Genomic DNA, 21,071 nt, shown 5'->3' on the forward strand with positions numbered 1-21,071 from the left:
ACTATTTCAATGTAATTCAATCTGTTATCAAAACTATTTTTATCAAATATTTCCAAGCTAGGAAATATTTGATATTTGATATACCTAGCACAAGCTAGGTCCTTGTGCCCATGCCAGCTAACAGGTGATGGCTCAAGTTACTATTGAAGATGGTTAGTTCTGATAGACACTTCAGTCATAAAATATAAAATAATTATTAATTGATTATTCAAGCACAAAACTGAATGCTCTTAGAAAAGGCCAAATATAAGATGCAAATGTTAATTTAAATATAATTTCAATATTTCTACATGGAAAAGCGTCTGACCTACAATACTACTAGCTAATTAAATTAGTCAGAAATATATTCTTAGCATTATTAATTTATTCTAATAGGAAAGTAGAACATATGATATATTAAAAATTGTAAAATTTTAAATATTTAAATAAATGTAAAGAATAGGAAAACACTTATTAGAAGGAAATTGTATGAACGTTTATTTTGCTATGACAGAATGAGAAGGGAAGAGAAAACAGTGTTTAAAGGCACATTATACATCCCTTTGAGATAGTTGGATTATGATGTCACCTCTTCCTTTACCCTTCCCCTTCCCCTTATCTCTTTAACTAAGAGAGTATGATATATTCATGCATATAATTTTTTTTCTGCTTCAGCTTATACAAAGGGTGCCAGTGTTGAACTATTTTCCTCAACTTTTTTCCTCAAGAGCAGCTTCATGTGAAGCTTCAATTCCAAAAAAAAAAAAAAAGAGAAAGCCATTTTAAAATATGTGTGTAATAATGGCTTGTAGCCTTTCCAGAAAGCCAGATTTTTAAAAGCCAGAATAGGACCAAAATATTTGCTGTAAATTTCCCTTTAGCATCCAGGCAATTAGCTCATTTTTCTTTTATCTTCCATAAGCTCAGTACTCTTTGATGTTTTCAAAACTGTCAGGGAAGTGGCCTTTGATGTCTTCAAATCAAAACTTGATATCCATCTGGAAGATACACTTCAGTCAAGTACACATTATTCAGCTCAGTGCAAGGATAACCAGGTGAAATTCTACAGCCCATGTTTCAAAGGTAGCCAACCAGATTAGCTAATGGGTTTTTGGCCATTACATTTTATGAAGCCATAAAAAATGAAGCACTATGCATCTTTATACAGAGCCTCAAAAGGGAATCGTAAAAAGAAGTATGAGAGAAAGCAGACATTGGTACAGAATGATGAATTTTAGATCATGAGAAGATATAGAACAGTGGGGAAAAATCAGAGGAAGACAAGTTTTTATGCAGAAAAATGTCCACTGCAGATAGGGCTGTAGAGCTTCCATTCTGTGGTTAGTCTTACTCAGAATAGCAACATAAAGTAGAACAGAACATGCCTAGAAGAACCATAACCAGCCAACAACAAAGATCATGGCAGAGTTAAGTCTACCTGCCTACATTCTTGTCTGGGCAAGTTTCTAAGTTCCATCTGCAGTGTTTTGCAAATCTGAAAGTATGAGCATAAAGCAGCAGGTAACAGTAGAACTGTCTCTTTGACTGGATAATGATTTTGAAATTTGCTGTCAGAGCTCCTTCTTATACAATCTGTGCAATTTCAGTACTTCCATTCTTAGAGGCAAAAGGCTTCCAACTTCAAAAGACTCACAATACATACACCATTTATTTACCCAAGTGTCAACAGAAGTCTGCTCTGTCAAATTGTCACAAATGTTCGCATTTAATACTTTTCCATTTCTGCTCCTAAATATTTTGAAAGTAATTTCTCATGTATGCATTTTTTAAACATGCATTTTTCCAAATGATGATTTGTGTTTTAAAAAGAGTTTAATTTAAATAAGTCCCTGTAATCTTGCAATTTACATTACTTAGTTAGACTTCTACCATTCCTTGACAAAAGTGCAAGTTCTTGGAATATGATGTTTCATCTTGTCTTTCACTGTTTTCCTTTCCTTTTTTTCTTGTCTTCAAATTTCTCTATCAGAATTTCTTGGTTTTGTAGCTCTGTTTCTTTCTGAGCTTTTTCACTACACTAGATAGAGCATATTCTGTGTAAAGGCACAAACTAATGTTTCTGTACACCACTTTTCTGAGAAAAAGAGGCTGCTTCCAGTGGTTTATCTAAGCTAGAGGAAGTTTCCTAAAGGTTGAGTTAATGAAACATAGTTCATAAGCAAAAGATATAGTGACCACACTAACTCAATTCCTCTTTGTGTTTGTTTATTGTTCTCATTGTTCTTTTGAGACAAATAAAAGGGCTGAAGTTCTATTAAAAAGCTTCATTTTCTGCCTTGTTTCTTCCCAGCCAGTACGCTATCTAAGGGTGAGTTATGCATACTTGGTGGAAAGTTTAACATGCAAACTGACCCTCTCTTCCCATTATATTAACAAACAATTTATTCCCCAATCAGGGAAATGCTTAGGCCTTCGGACATTTTGGAAACATTTCCTGGGGTCTTCCAGTACATCTGGCAACTCCAGGACAGTGTTACAGAACAGAGATAAAAGAAACTTCTAAGTGTGTCTGCATTGGCATATACATGCTAATATACATATCCCACCACCTACATCATATATAAAATCAAACCACAAGATTCAATTAATTTCATATATGTATATTGATTCACCTGCCATTATTCTAGAAGTAAATGGCTGTAACTAAGCAGAATTTAGTTGTCTTCACATTAGGAATAAACTGGATATTGCATCAACATTTCAGGGCAAAGTTAGTCAGAATATTAGCCTAAGTGCAAATATTTAAAAGCTTACACATAAAAACATATGCAAAACACTTGGTGAGTGCACACAAGCTGCAATGGAAAAATGTGCTTTCTGAATAATGTTCTTAAATATGCTGTCCACAATACACAGAATGCCTCATATTAAACCTACAAATGTAAAGAATCCTTTTTAAGGAGTTTTAAATTACTAAAATTATTTTCTAGGAATAAAAAAGAGGGAGCCCAACTCAGTTTTTCTACTGGCATTTTGATCTCTTCTAGCACAGCTATATCTGCAATTATTACGCCCTTTGTAGAGCCCTATAGTCTCTATATAACTTCATTCTAATTCTGAAATTTAGTCATGTAATCAGAGAAGAAACTTATTTTTAGGGAGTTTCTTATATAATTCATTGAACCAAAACAACCAACCAACCACAAAACCCACTCCAGCAAAGTAGCTTTTATTAATGCTGAGATATGAAAAGCCTCTTTGTGAGAAACATTCTGGCACTGACAAGCCTCTCTAAAAGAGGTTGCTGTGTACATCCCTTTTGAAACTTAATTTTTCCCCATTTCCCCTGAATTAAGCCACCATATCTCAGGTCATAGCAAAGGCAGCAGCAGGCCAGAATGAAGGCTGCTCATGCTGTTGCACATTGAAGAGAGAGTGTTGACCGCTGTGAGAATCATAAACCTCTCAGTTTGATGATCAACTGAGCAGTAAATTAATTAATCATCATTTTATGCCTCATCAAGCACTTTGCTGAGGCTCTCAACAGGGGCCAGCTCAATTAGCCAATGGGAAGCAGACTGTTTTGTTTAGCTGGGTGAGTCTTCCATAAACAGAGGAAGCTTTGACAAGCTAATAAATATGTCATCTGTCTGTGTCACTAGCTGCAATGTGGCTCCACCTGTAAAGTAGTGGGATTATGCTTGGTATGTTGGATAGCAACTCGAAAGAATGAGAGCGAGTTATCCTAACTCCTTCTCAAACAAAGCACTTCTCATAGCTTACCAGGATCTTTAGCCAGTGAATTTAGGATTGATTTTTAAGAATCAGATACTTATTTTTGATTACTTCACATATATTTATTTCCTTTTACAACAGATTCTTGTTTGGCACAGTAAAACCAGTCAGATGCATTTATAATTTGAAAAGGCTTATTTCCATTTTTTTCCCTCCCTAGATAAAAAGAAAATGTCCACTCTCTACAATAAATGCTAGTGATAACAAGTTTCTCAGGGTAAAAGCTTTTGATTAAGTGTCAATAATGCTTCTCTGTTCTTGAAAAGTCCTTATATCAAATCCTGCATTTCCACTGAAGTTACCAGAATTGCATCAATCTATCATTCTGCAGCCAGAATTCATCTCCTGTCTCATTAAGCATTTCATCATTCAGAATGGAAAACAGAAATCTGCATTTAGAACTTTCAGCCTTGAACAAAATCACTGACTGTTGCAAATTTGTGCCACTGACTTTCATGTACCTTTATGGTTATAAGGGCCCATTATGAGTTTCTAATCTGATTTTCTGCATAACATTGCCCATAACCTCTGTCTGAACAAGAGATAATCACTAGCATATCAGTATTTACTGAAATATTTCAGGTGGTGGAAAATCCAGCACATCCTTTGATAAGCAACTCCTGTAATTAATTATCGTCACTAGTAAAAATGTGCATCTTATTTCAGATTTTATAACTTCAAAATATTTATTTATAGTTTTCCTAAATCTTGTTCCAGAGGGAGAGGCTCTAGGTTTATTTTAACACATTTTTCAAAAGAAGCAGTTCTAATTTTTTTGCACTCTTATGTTTTGGAAAAATTAGCAATACTCTTGGGAGACTGAATAACGTTTTCATTCAGTCAGCATCCCATAGTATTGTGTATAATACTGATGCATTGCCAGAGCTGGACAGAAGCACCTTCTCCCTCCTTGTTCCTGGCCATACACACTCAAATTTTAGTGAGATATATGTTACCGTTCTACAGTTCTGTGGATTTTAATCCACTCCCTGGTTTTGGACTGCACAGGCTGACCAGAGTGGCAAGTTGATAACATTTTGGTACAATGGTGTTAGAAAGGCAGAAATGATGACCAGATGACTTGTTAGGAAAAGTGTCTACAGAGCCCTTGTCGCACTAGTGCCAAGGCATAGCATGGCTCACAGTCCAATGCAGAAAGTGCTTTGGTTTCCCAAAAAATAGGTGTAGAAACAGCAGCAATGTTTATAAGTGGTGACTCCAAGATCTTCTCGAATATTCACATAGGCTAGAAAGACAATTCCCTACACCTGTCACTCCAATCAGTAGGAATGGTAACGGCTCAACTGGAAATAACAACTTAAACATTGGAAACTAATTTATAAATCACAGCCAGACTTAAATCTTTCTTCTAGAGTAAGATTGTTGTCTGAAGGAGTGCAGGTAATACCCAGTGTGACCCAGTTTACTCCCTAAGAAGATCCTGCCAGTCCTGTCCTCCCATCATAAAGTGACTTGTTTTATCTGACACGTATTTAACCAAACCATTTAGGCTGCTCCACCTGGGTATAGCTCCACCTGTTTCTGAACAATGTACAAACATTCATAGAAAAGTTATTCTATAATCCTTCCAAGCCCTTGCAAAGGCTAGAATGTAAAAAAATCTCTACATTCCCTAGTAAATGACTGCACACAGTGACAATTCCTTTTAGCTGTTCTATTTTAAACTCAGTCAGTCTGGTTTTAATCCATTTACTTTTCTGCAGTGATTTCACACAGGACTAACTTTTGGCTATGTGAAGTGACATGTGTTAGAACCTTCCTGTAACAAAATAATACCCACAGGAAAAAAAAACCAAACAAAACAAAAAAAACCAAACCAAACAAAAAAAAAAAAAACAAAAAAAAAACAAAACAAAAAAAAAAAACGCAACAAAACAAAAAAAACCCAACAAACTATGAGCCAAAATGAGCTCCTCAGTATAGGCTGCTATATAAATAACATGAATCATGCCTTTTCTCAGACAAAAGGAAAAGAAACATCAATGGAAATTAGGCACTGGTGGAAAAAATTAAAATATAAAGCTGCCACTTATGCAGCTTTGGATGGTAAGGGCTTTCTGTAATAGTGGAAATAACAAGAGGATAAATGGGAGCATCTGAGGTATGATGAGGGGGAAAAGAGGCACACAGTGACTTTTAACAGACCTGTCAATATAACATAGCTGGCCTAGAGAAGTAAGAATTGATCCTACCTTTTATCAGGAGGATGAGCCCTACATGTATCTGTAATGATACACCTACAGACACCTCTCTCTGCAAAATTCTAGTTCCTCTGAAAGGTAATATCAATTTTATTTGACCAGTCTACTTCCAAATAGATAAGACTGATCATTGATCATCACCAAGTTTCCAGTATCTCAAGATGCAGTTTCATTGTTAGTTTTGAGGTAAGTTTCTCACAGAATTCATGCATGGAAATTAAGAATTGTCTTACCACATATGTCCATAGGAAGGAATATTTGAATTCCATCATATTTTTTTATATACTCCTGTAAGAAAATGTAAGCACATGTACTCTTCAAAATTTTGCTGCTGTTGTCTAGGTAAGTGGGCATTGGTATATACTTATTTCTTACAAAACATTTAATTACACATAATTATTTCAAAGAATGAGAAGGTGCCAAATGATGCAGCAATAAATTTCATAAATTAAAAACAATGAGTTTGTTTTGCTGATATTTATGAAACTATTTTTCTTCCCTGACTATTCAGTTGAATGGCTGATGTTTCTTCTAAAATTAGCAATTTTTCCTTACAAGGGTTGGTGTGAACATTGGTTTCTGCTTCAGGTCATGTGGGTTCAAAACTCTAGAGTTTCACTTTGAGTTTGATGATTGCTTACTGAGAACCATTTGTCTTCACTAGTATAAATCAACCTACATTCAGCAAGAATAGGCCATGATTTCATCAATATATTTATCTTGTTTTTAATGGTTATAGAGTTCATAGTGAAGATTTTACAGAGTGGTGCTCAAAAAAATTATTTGGAAAATATCTGTGTTTCTAGTTTGCATATCTTTCACAGTTACATTTGATTGTCTCTTGAAAACTGCAGAGATTTTTTTCAAGCTTGTAACTTAAAAAGAAAACCAATCTGAAATGGGCTTCTAGTGCACTCACATGGACAGATATTAGAGCCTGATCAGAAGCTTTCACCAACCTCAGGGAACACTGGACTCTGGGCCATTACTTTGAATATGTTGTTACAAATCCAAGTAAAGGTAAATTACATAAAAGAAGAACTTTTAACTTTGCTTTCCTCTTCTAGAAATCTCTGTATGCCGCTACTCTTAAATCAGGAGAAATGGTTGACTTCAGCTCATTTGTCCACTCTGCTTTTGTGGATAATTTTCAGTGATAATTTTTCTTTGTTCACAATATGAAATTTGCTCTGCCTTGTTCTATTTTACAATAATAATTCTTAAAGGTACTTTGAAGTGAAAAACTCAGAATAATCATAAATCTCACTGTCATACAGACATATGTGAGCTTTCTTTTGAAAGCTTCATTGTTACTCATCTATTCTGTCTGGGATTACCCCAACCCAATACTTTCCATTCTTTATTCCTTTTATGAAGGGCAGAAACTTTAACTATTTTACAAACTCCACTCACAACTCAATTACATTTTAACTAATTATATCACATGAATTTTATCCCTTTTGTTTTTGTCCAAGATTAATACTGGAATGTGTCAGATGAGTTTATAGACAGTCCCTTTATTCATCTAAAGTGTAAGGCTGAAATGAAGAAATGCATAGCACAAAGAAACTTCACTTAAGAGCGTCGGGAATATGACTATGCGGGTGATTAAAGAACAAGATCTAATCTGGTTTCAGGCCTACAGCTGAAAATCATCTTTCGTAGAAGTGTGCCTGCCAAGGTTATTGTAAAATTATCCCAGGCACCAAAGTGATGAATAGTCCCAGCCTTTGCTGTGATATGGATGCCATCCCTGTGGGGCTTCACCAAGCGGGATTTTTCATGTGGACAGACTCACATGGAGGACAGATGGGAAAGAAAACAAAATTAGTTGATCTGAGCTAGAGCAAAAATCCATCTTTCCTTTGCTACCCAGAATGTGTACTTGCTTTTTTTTTTTTTTTTTTCAGGCACAGAAATGTGTTCTTAAATTATACTACTCTTCCCCTTTTTCCTTTATGGAGTTATCTGAACCTTTTAAACTGACCTTGGGTTTAGTGCTGATTTGCATTCTTGAACTTTCATGGCAGCCTAATTTTAGACATGCTAAGCAGCAAGCCTAATATCGATCTAAGTTAGCACAAAAATACTGTGTCTACAGTTGCATTAATAACAGCCTTAATCCAAAGCTGAAGACAGGCAGTTCTTAAAAGCAAAAAAAGTTTCAACTGAAAATGATCACTCAAACTTAGCTTTGTGAAAGTCCAACTAATGAGCCAGTCAAAGAGCAACAGAGACATTTAACAGGCAGGCAGGTTTCCCAGGAGCCAGTCCTGTGATGATACCAACAATCCCACTGACAAAAGCACTGTAGCCAGTGCCATTCAGAAATGGGGCCAGCCATGGTTTGGGCAGCACATCTGAGAAAAATCAGCTCTTAGGCATTTTTAAAGCTTGACAGCAAAAAGAAGTCTCTTTGATACTTGCACCATTATGTGCTGGTGACAAAGAAGGAAGGAAGGAGTTAAATTATGCTTCCGTTGCATCTGCAAATGTTGCAGTTTGATTTTGAGACAATTAAAAAGTTGCAAATCTCCTATAACATATTCACCTAAAAAAACAGGTTATGGATAAGTCACTATTAAACTGTTTTAAATTGTCCACATAATTTTAAATTTATTGTTAAATTCACATCATCGTGTTTTGGATGTAGGAAGTATTAATCCAATAACTGTTTCACAGGGGATAGAAATGCAACAAATACTTGGTATATTTCTCCATCTCCATTTCTCTCTTAATCAGATTTCCAGGGTGAGAGGTTAAACTTAGACAGTCAGCAGGGATGTTAGGATTATTTAACTGCAATATAAGTAACACCTTAAGAACTGATTTGTCAGAATGAATTGCAGTCCAGAGTGCTTTGAGTTTTCAACTAAATTTACTCTTGAGATAAAAGGCACTTTTTAAAGAATCCCAGTTCCTGTTCTAACCATTCCCCCACCCTCGCCTCCAAGGCATTTCTTATAACTCTGATAAAATCACAGACCAGGTGCTCCAAGACTTTCAAAATAATAAATTCCAATCTGTCACTAAAAAAGTACAAGGTTAAACAAGTTTATAGAGGTAGTCTGTTCCAGGTGTTATTTTGAAATTGTACGCCTAATTTATCATTTTTCAGTAATAGTTACAAGTGATAAAGATCATGTAAATACACTGTATTAGAAATAAGCTTTCATTTTGTCATGCAGATAGTACTAATGACTAAATAGACTTTAATCAGGAGATCTCCACCTACTAACATTAGGACTGAAGAGTCATGTTATAATCAGATTTTCTCTAAAATAAAATGCTTGAGCTATAGAAGCAAAAACAAAATGAAAGTCATACACTGATTATATAGCAGTTTTTATAAGAACCAGAAGCATGAAAACTTTTCACAAATCACCTACTTTGGAACAGACTGCGTAGGTTCAGTGGGTATGTCTATCAAGTGGAACGAGGCAATGGAAACTGCTAACATCTTCCATATGTGGCAGCCTTTAAATTATAGTACTATTTTGGATATAGTGAACAAACTGTTCTGAAACAGCAGTATGTCAGATGGGTGGCTGGGTTTACCTGTAGTTCCTCTTTTGCTGTTTTCAGTCAGTCCTACACAGTTCTAATTCTGCTATCTTCTCCATTATTTATTAAAGTATATAACTAAAAAATACCCTCAGTTTTGCTCAAGAGCTCTGAAATGTGTGATTTGACCTATCATAAATCAAAGAAAAGCTATCATTCTCAGCCATTTTGAAGTTAGGAGGAAAATCCAAGCCCCAGTTAAACAAAGTGTGTGGGTATGTTCTTGAGTGCCATTCAATTCAGTGTTTTTCCTTACCTGCAGAATAGGTTGCTCCATCTCTGTCAGAGTCTGCAGTCCTTAAATCAAGTGTGGCAGCATTTGGGATACCATTATGTTGCAAGCAGGTACTAAAGGCTTATGGATAGGCTTCCACATGTCTATATATATATATTTCAGGGGTTCCATAAAGGACGAGAGGGTGCCTCACCCTTAAGTGATAAAAATTCTGTCCTATTATTTCCCTCCATGACACTCTAAATTATTTCTCTTTTTACCCTAAATTATTTTTTAATTAACCTCTCTTTTTAACCCAGCTCCTCTCTGTTCCCAAAAACAGTAGCAGAAATTAACTGCCCTGGAACTTTCCTGTTCAACTAATTTTCAGGAAAATCATAAACAAATCTCATTGTAAATTCAGTTTATAGAGATTACAGGTGATTTTACAAACTCTTAAGGTACAATTAACATATCAATTTAGGACAATTTCCTGTATACAACTTGAACAGGATGAAACTGCAAATTGAACAGAACTGAGAGCTGAGTTTCCTCATACATGTTTAAAGACTGTTCCCTCAAAGGAAAAGACACTCTTCCGCACAAAATATTCTGTTACAGTTTGAAACTCAGGGAAATGTTTAAAATAACTTCCTTTAAGAAGTGAAAGAGAAACTGAATGGCTATAGCTATACTATGTAGCTGTATTGAGGTTTCCAAGTGTGGCAGTAAACTTGTGCTACTAACACAAAACTAAGCCGAAGTCTTCATTGCTTATGACTACAAGTTTCATAACACATAAAACAGTGAAGCTTTACATGGTTGTGGAGGATTCTGCGTGTTTAACTCTCTTGTAGCAACTGCCCTTAAGCGTAGAGTCTTTTAGCAAGGTAAGCAGATTACTCTAAATTATTTTAATTTTTTAGGAACAATAAAAAAATTGCTCTCCAAGTAAGTTATGATACTTCTTATTAAATAGTAAGCTACTGTTATTTTATGTTAATTGAAGGGAGATAAATGAACTAATAACCTCTTGAAACTAAAAACAAGACTTCAATTTATTGTGTGAAAACAACACTTAGAAAAGTTACTACTTACTAATATTTTTAGTTGACACTTAGATGTCATATCTAGCTGCGGTCTATTATGTACCATAAGAGTGTGTAAGATGCTTTGCATTGTTGCAAAATGTCTTTTACCCCTTCAAGGTAGATTAGATTTCAGTGTTCTGTATTTGTATTGCATTTTTTTTTCCTTCTAGGCTTGCCTTCAAACAATTTTTTTAAGATGAGAAATATTTGTGTACACTGAATTTTGCTTTTTTTCACAATACAGTAATCCTGATAGATAACAAAAAGAGTCAATAACTAAGAGTTTCCCAAAATGTTTATTTTTACAGCTAGATTCAGCTGAGAAGAAATGGTGGTACTGAGCTTCAGCACCAGAGAGCAGCACTATCTAAGAATTGTGATTCAAAATTCCTTCCTTGAACCCAAATCCTGTTCTGGATGAAACAGATGTACCCCAAATAGAATTTGGGGGCATAGAGTATGTAATCTTCCTTTTGTTTAACATTTCCAACTGACACATATCTAGCAATGCTCAAGATTTTTTACCACTTTGATATGCATCTAACACATCCATTGGTGGAATAGCACCAGCAAGTAGCCCATATTTTCACAGTAGAGCACATGACCTGTCTAGATATAACATGAACAGGAAAAGAATTGTCAACCATAAGATCAGCTTCATACCCCAAACACATGGATTTGGGTTAGCAACATCTAGCCCTTTATTCTCTTTGTTTGGAATTTATAAATAACAATAATGTCAGAGTGACTAGTTGACATTACTGTTCTCCTTGGGAACAGTTCAGTAATGCCCTCTGGCAGTTTTTCAGCTGAGCATGGGAGCGCAAAAGAAAGTCTAAAAAAGCATGCAATTACCCCCAGGAAATAATTACAATGCAAAAAGCACTGGATGGTACAAGTGACATTCCAGTAAACTAGGTGAACTTGTATCATCATCCTGCTTTGCCTCAGGGATATCCCTGCCAAAGGAATATCAACCAGTTCCAAGAACATCCAAGGACGGAGGTGGGGCTGCTCATCAGCCCTTCCAGGTCCAAGTCTCAAGGAACCAGAAGTGGTGGGCAAAAGAAACTCCTGCTTAGCCAAGCATTGATATTGCAAGTCCCAAAGGCCAGGGTAATAAATCTTGCTGGAGGCGATTTTTGACCACCAGGTTGGAAACTAAACCATACCTAAGGCAGCCTTGCTTATGTATGATTTAACTATTCCAAACTTAATGATTAAGAGAAATATGGGAAACAAAGTATTTTTACGTCTACTTTTCACTCTCATGGGAGCAGGATCATTCTGTTCTCTCTTCCTGAACTATGCTAAACTTCAAAGCTTAACCAAATGCTGGATATCTCTCAATTCCAACCTTCTTTTGGCTCTGCTGAAGAAACCTCTCTTTGCCTGCAACAGGTAGAAGCCATACCCAAGCCACATTGCAGAAGCAGTTGTTGGAGGAGCAGACAATTAAGCTGGATGTGGCCAGGTTTCATTCAGCAACTTTCCCACTCACTACAACCTTCTAATCCAACTCAGATAGCCTCACATGTGTACACACAAAATCTGTATTTAACCAGGTAGATTTTCTTATCTTGCTACTGTTTCCAGAGGCTCACAGAGTAGCAGCAGCTAGTACATGATATTGTTCTCTTTCTTTGCTTTCAAAATATCTTATTGCAAATGCATATTGATCACTTCAGATTTGGGATCAACTCCTCCACGTTTCCTAAATGCCTTCTGGGAAATTACAAGATAATGACGATAGGGCAAGAAACTAATGCACCTACATGCTTCGTTTCTGTCTCTGAATTACCACTATCATAAAAATGGAATTTGACTTGAAAATCTGTGGTGTCTGAATACCCTTTTGGCACCCTCAGGTGATCTGTGCTATACAGCCTTGTAATACAGTGCTGGGTTCTAGATACTTGGTCAAAGCAAACTCCCCATCTAAGCCTTCCAAGGTATACCATCGGTAATGCTCAGAGACAGGACTGCCAAAGTGGTCAGATTATCTGCTTTCCAAACAAAATAAGTAAATTTCCAAAAATGCTGAAGTTGAAGCTGCCTCCAAGCATTTTTACCTCACACAGCCAGCACTTTTGGAAAGAGCCCATTGACCTTGGCAGCATATTTGAACATGGCTGAACAGTTCTTGAGCAATTTTCCAATGAATTAGGCACAAACAGACCCGTGTCATTGGGCACACATGGAGTTTTTTCTATATCCTCTTTCTCCTTAAAAATTAATAATTTCTCAAACCTGCCATGCAAAGATTATCACAACAAGAAGAATGTCCCAGTGTGTTACTGGCTCATGTCTGGTATGTGAAATTACTTAGCTAGATGCTTTGCAAACTCTGCAGAATTGGGTTCTGACCAGAGACCTGTTAGTCAGATGCATTTATCTTTTCTGACATTCATCTTAATCACCAAATTATCATAAACTGCATGTGTGAACTGACTGTGCATACTTTCATTACCAAAGAAGGAAAACTTACGAATTTGGAAACACTGACACAGTGTATTAAACTCAGTCAATGACTTTTAATAAATGTAAAAGCTACACAAGTAAAAGCAGAGAATAGTGATAAATGTATTACTTCTGTGCATGAAGTCTATCTACTCACTACTTTAAAAACACTTTAAGAAAGTGAACAAAACCCATCCCACTTCTAGAAATTTAATCTCACAAAAATCTTCACCTCTTACTTTATTGCCAGAAGATTACAAAGGTTTTCTCTTTTGCCTGACAATTGGTTGCCAGAGATTATTAATTCAGTGCTATCATTTCACTGGCTTGTGTGGGGAATCAGCATTGTAGTGATGCTGCTGCAATGACAGGTACCTCCTACTTGGCTGCCTTTCTCCATTTCCTTACCTGCCCCATCAAGTGCCTTTTTTATTCACCTCCATTCTGCCCACCAATCATTCTTTTCTGCATTCACTCCTTAACTCACAAGACAGCCTTCCTTATTTCATGACTTCACCTTTCTCTTCTCCTCTCATACTTCTATTTCTTCCTTTCCCCCATGGGTCACATGAAAAAAATCTAAAAGTTTGAGAGGATGGAGATGGAGAGAATAAAACATGTAGTGCTAAAAGGCACCATCTCAACTAGGAAAAATTATTGCTCATCCTTAGTTTTCAGCACAAAACTTTTTTGTACAGTGCTGTGAGAGCACAAAAACCTCTACTCAGCTTGCTTCTTCCCACTTTCCCATATAGTAAACATATGAGCTTTATCAAGCTTTATCTTAGAACTTTCTTGCTTTAACATCATGCATTACTTTGGGCCACTATGGAACAGTCCACAACTCAAAGAAAATGTGACACTGTCCTTAGCTCTATACTTTTATCTGCAGCTATCAGGACAGAGTACAAAGTTCAATGCTATTATCCCACTTCACAAAAGAAAAGGCCAAGAGACACTGAGCAACCCAACAAACCAGTAGCAGAGCCACAAATGTTAGTCAGGTCTTTTTGCCGCGCTTCCGCCCCAGACCCTCGATCTCTCTAGCCCCGGCTAGCTCTCTTTGGGGCGAGAGTGGGCAGTGGAGGCACCCCCCTGCTGCTCCTTAACAGGGTTTGGAGGGTGCCTTTGTGGGTTCACGAGATAGCGCTGGCGAGCCTCGTCCGTATCAATGAAAGGCGGATCCAGTTGGGGGCTGAATCTTCTTTATTGAGGGCCAACGGGGCCAAACACAGGGAAGAGGTGCCAGCCAACTGGAACCCTGGGCTGGGCTTAACATGAACCTTTTATGGGTTGTGGGCGGGGTGGATCATGAGGGGGGAACCAATGGGGGACAGGGAAGGGAGTGGCTCCGGGATGGGGTGATCCGGCCTGGTCCAATGGGGAAGGGGCATGGGAGTGGCCCCAGGCCCTCGTCCAATCACCCGGTGCCCTGAGGAGAAGTTTCTGGATAGAGGGGAAGGAGCACCGAGTGACGGACAAGGCACCTGGGAGGGGATAGGGGAGTGACTCAGCACTTTCCAGGTTGATGGATGGGTACTGGAAAGGCGGGAAGGGAGGACCAGGCGGGAAAACAGAACAAAAGAATGTACCAACTGGGTAACAGGGGGGAACAGGGACAAACTATTGGGGAAATATAATTATAAAAAAACCGTACATAAAATATATATAAAAACACACCACCACATCTTTTGAATTTTTTACCTGTCTCCTGGTCAGTGCAACACAAGGAAAATAAGAAAGCCACCTGAATGGAAGTCCAGTCCCCTCCACACCTTCAGCTGGAACTTCAGCAACAAAAATAATGTGGCACTGGATTCAATGGGGACAAAAATAATGAGCATTTAATAATGTTTTCTTACTTCCATATAACACATAAAAAGGAAATGTCTATATAAGCCTGCTTTCTTATTGTTTAGAAAATATCCAACAAAACTTAGTACTGAGTATTACTTTTAAAGACTAGCTAGACACAAAGAAGTTTTTTATGAAATGGTTAAAATAGAACTATGCCATTTTTCTCAGTGGCATGTTAACTAATAGGTTTCCATGGTTTATTTCAAACATCCCTTTGCAACATTTATACACTTTGTTTTTAATTGGGCAGTAAGTTGCTAAACTACACTATTCCACACTCTATTATTCATTAGCAGAAGTGCAGACAATTAACTATGTTGGAACTTTTATTTAGAATTAAGAGAGGAGGGAAACGTGAGAGCAGTTGAAAGCAAGGTTTCTCAGGAAAGAAAACAAACCTCTTTAATGCTCTTTTATGTTTATTTCTATTTGGTTTGATGTTTATTTGTTTTTTTTTTTCAGTTTACAATAAGTGCCTTGTTATGGTCACATGAAAAGTTATTAGAGAAAAGAAGAAAGCTTTGTAGGGTTTATTTGTTCCAACAAAAGCCAGGGGAATTAAATAAAAACAAACTGAACATAAATATGTAAAGATAGTACAGGTTGAAAATTAATAGCTTATTTTTAAAAAGGAAATTTAATAAAACAATGCCTTTAGCTATTTCAAAACCAGAAAAATGATACCTAAACATGTAGGGAATTTTGGCAAGTTTTCCTACCTGAGCTGGAGTGTGAATAACTGGTTATTATACTTCTTGTATATTCTTTATTTTCATTTATTCCTCAGAATGAACTAAATGACAATATTATTCTACTATGCAACTGGAAATACAATTTTCTTTCCAAAATATCACATGGCATAAATAATATGGATTTTTGCTGTTGGATTTTCAAATCAAGGTGTTATCTCATGTTCACTGTGTCTGTAATTCCACCACATAAACCTAAACAGCCACAGTTCAGTGTGAGTGAACACTGATACAACTTGGCACTCTAAAAATTTGGGGGTTTTTTGCTGTGATATACTGAAGGAATTAAAATTAAAATAAAAATAAAAATGATGCTCCAAAGAAAATGCTCATCTCCACAATAGGTAATTGGGATTAAATAGAATGTAAGAGAAACTTATTGCTGCAGGCTCAGTAAAGTAGTATAATGATGGCACAGATGCTTGATCTTTGAGTATTTTCACTGAGAAGATACATTTGCTGTGACAGCCACTGTGCCAACAACTACTTAGTTTCAGTGCATACTTGAGTATATAGTTTTGTAAAAGTTGTTGATGCATGAGAGCTCATTGTGACAGCCTTACGATGTCTATTTCATAAAATTGTTTTATTTCATTCTTAAATGGAAAGAAACTTCAATGTTTATCTGTTCTAAAACTTATGATAGTTTACAAGTAGTGTTAAGATCTTTTAATAGCACTGTGCATAGAACAATCACATTCAGAAAAATGCTGAAGGAGTAAAAGGTTTCACTTAATTGTTTTTTCACATGGCATTTTTCTAGATTCTGAGCAGACTAAGAAAATTTGTGGGTTTAAAATTATTTTTAATTTCTACTAATTATCACTGGGAGATTTTTTTTTTCCAAACAAAGTTTTACTTTGGACTTTCCGATTTGAGTTTATCTATAACTTAACAATTTCTAGAAGAAATACATTTTTAAATATAAAAATTACTGATCATTAGATTTGTCTTCTGTATATATCATACAAATTTATGATAACTTTGCCTCTAGGAAGAGAGTTTGCTCTTCAGGGGAATTTATAAACAAAGCAAGATTAATGAAAAATCAAAAGTGGCCAAGGAATCTCAGAAAACATCCAGAAATTTATAGAAGTCTAGCATGAAGACCTCCTAGAAGTTCTATCACTGGCAACAAAAATAATATATTTATCTGAGGGATTAGTTAATTCTGCAAAATAAAACCTTTTTTATTTTTTAAATTGAAAAGAAATTACTTTTCTATCTTCTATTTAAGCACAAAAGTGAAACATTTTAAAAACACCCAAAAGCCTTGTTTCCTGTTATGTATTAAAATCATAAGGGGAGCATTGATTCTACACCAGAGAGGACACATCCAAATTTTCTCGTCTTGTTGTCATCATTAGTGGTGGCAAAGTGGTGTTTACTATGTCAGCTTAGAAACTGCTGTCAGCTGAACAGCCAGCATCCATGTCATGGGGTGCCAAGTGGCTTACAGAAAGTGGTAGACTCAACAACATGGTCCTGATGCTGGAGTTTTCATTACAGAAGTTGGTGATGGAGGTTTTCTAAGAGGGAGGAGAGAGTAAGAGCCTTCCCTAACCATGTAAAGAGCTCCCCTACAGCTGCATTGAACTGTGGCACCCAACCAGAATGAATACAACTTCTTCCTGGCTGATACACTTCTGTCTGCTGCCTAACACAATTTAATTTTAAGAGTGCAGGGAGAGGCAGGAAGGATGGCACAGAAGAAAGGGGAAACTCAGCCCTATCTGCTCTTACACAGCTATTTCCTGGGAACAGCCTGAGGGCAGCCCTGAGGAGAAATTCTTAGAGTTGGCAGTGGATGGGAAACTCAATGTGACCCATCAAAAAGCACCAGCAGTCAAGAAAGACTACAGCATCCTGGGCTGCACCAAAAGAAGAGTGGCCAGCAGGTCAAGAGAAGTGATTTTCCTCCTCTCCTTGGCTCTGAGTACTGAGTCCAGCTCTGGGGTCCTCAGACAGGAAAGACTTGGGCCTGTTGTAACAGGTCCAGAGTAGGATCACTATGATGAGGAGAGTCCTGGAGCACTTCTTCCTTAACAAAAGACTGAGAGTGTTGGGGCTGTTCAGTTTGTAGAAGAGAAGGCTCCAGAGAGATCTTGAAAGCAGTCTTCCAGTACCCAAAGGGATGTTTACAAGAGAGTTAAAGAGGAACTTTTTAAAAGGCCATGTAGTCATAGGACAAGTAGCTTTAAACTGAAGGAGGGTAGATTTAGATTAGTTATAAAGGATGAAATTTTAAACTTTGAGGGCGGTGAGTCATTGGAACAGGTTGCCCAGAGAGGATGTTAACACCCTGTTCTTGGAAGTGTTCAAGGACAGGTTGGACAGAGCCCCGAGCAACCTAGTTTAGGAAGGTGTCCCTGCCCATGGCTGGGGGGTTTGAAGTAAATTATCTTTAAAGGCCCCTTCTGACCCAAACCATTCTATGGTTCTACAAACACACCCACATCAGACAGCTCTGAATTAGTCTAGGCATAGCCAGCCATTCAGGTCCCATTCCCTCCAGCTCTCCTACCCAGCTGCCTGAAGCCAGCTCCCTTCATGGTTATGTGGTCTACCTCAGGTTTAGCTCATCCCAGTTATGTGTGTGTACCTGCTGCACAGTGCCAGAGCTGTGGAAAGATGGAAGTACTGGTGGAGGTCTAGAAAGCTGGGACACAACCTGAGGCTATGTTCTGGAGAAACTAGCAGTCTCAGGTGCTGCCCCAAGGCAAAGACGCCTGTCTAATGCCTCCAGTGCCTCTCCCAAGGGGCATATTGTGAATCAGGGACAGTTTAACAAGTTTCAAAGTGTGTAGTGATGAGAGAAAGGCAGAGAACATAATGTAAGTCTGCAAGAAAAAAATTCATATCTTCTTTTAGTTCATACTGCTTCCCCTCCCATAATCTCTGAAGCTCATAAACTTTCCGGAAGGCTATGACATGTTTGAGTGCTTTGACATATTAGATACTGATATGTGGGTTCAGTTCCAAGAGCTTCAAATTTTTATGATCTTATAAAGCTGAGATTATAATAATTTATTTTCATAGAAAATAAATAGCCTGAATCTTTTTGTGTTATACATAATACTTCTTATTAATTTCTTCATTCATCTATGTTTAGAAAAGGAAAAAAAAATCTGAAATTCTGTGCAAGACATAAGTCCTTGTGTAGACAGGGCTCTCTCATTTACTCTGCTGATAGTCATGGCACCATGTTTTTGTAGTAGAGACATGAGATATCCTTCATGATGGCTTCAGATGTATCTCTGTTGCCCCACCTTCCTGGATGGTGAAGGCAAAGGAGAAGCAGAAAACAGACCAGCAGACCTGAATTTCATTAGTCTTGACAGAGAGCAGAGAAGATACTTATATTCCCAGCAGGAGGACTTCTATGAGATCTGAAGCCAGCCCCTTAGATGCTGATTTTTTCACTCTATTTCATCAATACTTTTCAGTAAAGTCAAGATAGAGGGGTGACAAAGGTCACCCATGCACACAGACTGAAGAGTACTCCTTCTTAAGGAATAGCAGGTATAATCCCTTCCTTGTTATAAATTTAGGTAGAAAACTTCTCTAACTTCAGACACTATAATCTGCAGCTGCTTGGCTGTGCTTTAGCCATTTGGCAAAAGCTCATATATATTGTCACCAAAATTGCGCAGACGCAGTAGTGGTTTTCCTAATATATGAGCTGCACTCCTATGCCCAGAATACAAAAAGTAAGAGAAGAGACTTACCAGACAAGTCCTACAGCTAACACAGCATTGATAGCATCATAGAATCATTTTGGTTGGAAAAGACCTCCAAGGTCACCAAGTTCAGTTGCTAATCTAGCACTGTCAAGTCCACCACTAAGCCATGTCTCTAAATGCCGCATATACATGTCTCACCAGTGCCAAGAACAGGGTGTTGACCACTTTCCCAGTCCTGCTGTCCACACTATTTCTGAGACAGGCCAGGATGCCACTGGCCTTCTCAACCACCTGGGTACATGACAGGCTCACTTTCATCTGGCTGTCAACCAGAATTCCAAGGTCCTTTTCTGCTGGGCTGTTTTCCAGCCACTCTGTCCTCAGCTTGTAGAACTGCACAGGATTGATGTGATCCAAGGGCAGGACCTGGCACTTTGTCTTGTTGAACCTCAAATTGCTGGCCTTTTCTCACAGATCCAGCCTGTCCAGATCCCTCTGCAGCGCCTTGCTGCCCTCCGTCAGATCAACTGCCCTCCATTCAAGCTGGTGTCATCCCTCATCCAGATCAATGATGAAGATCATTATCAGGTCTGGCCCCATTATGAGCCTTGGGAAAAAGCACTTGGGACCCATGGCCAACTGGGAAACCCACCATTTGTAGTGTCAAAGGCTTTACTAAAGTCTAGATAAAGAATATTCACAGCCTTTCCTTCACCCCCAAAGTGGGTCACCCTGTGATAGAAGATCAGGTTACTCAAGCACAATCTACTTCTCCTAAATCCATGATGCCTGGGCCTTATACTCTGATTGTCTTGTATGTACCAGGTGCTGCTGCTCAAGGTGATCTGCTCCATGATCTTCCCTAGCACTGATGTTAGACTGACAGGCCTATAGCTCCTGGATTGTTCTCCTGGCCCTACTTGCAGGGTCTCCTTTCCTTCTGCAGGGTGTCAAGAGCTCCTCTGCAGGATAATGTGACACAGCTTTTCTCTCTCCTTTTCTTCAGAATGTGTCTTCCAGATTGTCTTTTCATAAGATATATTCACCTGTGTTATCTTTCTTTAGTGATTATCAACATCTTTTACTGTTAAGGATTCTCCACAAATCACTATGACTATCATGTGTTCTATACGGGTATATGACACATGGCCAACAAGCTGTGAAGGGAAAACTGACTCAAAAATCTTCATTCTTGTGACCAGTGACAGGACTTGAGAAAGCAGCATGGAAGCTGCTTGAGAAGCATGAACTTTCCTGAGTCAGGGAAAGTTTAGGTTAGATATAAGGAAACCATTTTTCACCCAGAGAGTGGTTCATCACTGGAGACAGAAGGGGTTTAGCTCCAGAGATCGTCCCACCAGCACCCAAGAGATACAATACTTAACCCTCCTGTAACAAAAGAGTTTGACCCTGCTACATAAAACTCAAGTCTGAGACTCTCCATACTCGAAAAGATTGTCTGTCAGAAGAACCATGTCGGACTTTCTACCACCTTT

General features: G+C 37.7%; 1 long non-coding RNA gene across 2 annotated transcripts in view; it reads right to left on the minus strand.

Moving 5' to 3' along the window:
• The window catches only part of LOC146768339 (uncharacterized), a 40,278-nt gene that overhangs the window by 17,857 nt on the left and 1,350 nt on the right, over positions 1-21,071 (minus strand). The window contains exons 1-3 of one of the 2 annotated variants that reach the window (XR_014952809.1): positions 19,621-21,071; positions 14,991-15,098; positions 6,191-6,245 (exon numbers count right to left, since the gene is read on the minus strand). The exon at positions 19,621-21,071 is cut by the window's right edge and continues 1,350 nt beyond it. This is a non-coding gene — a long non-coding RNA (uncharacterized LOC146768339). Of the gene's footprint in view, positions 1-6,190; positions 12,552-14,990; positions 15,099-19,620 lie in introns of both variants that reach the window. The other variant, XR_014952810.1, reaches the window with a different exon arrangement.

This window comes from Lonchura striata, chromosome 2 (genome assembly GCF_050655825.1).
Source record: "Lonchura striata isolate lonStrDom1 chromosome 2, ASM5065582v1, whole genome shotgun sequence".
NCBI classification, from domain to species: domain Eukaryota; kingdom Metazoa; phylum Chordata; class Aves; order Passeriformes; family Estrildidae; genus Lonchura; species Lonchura striata.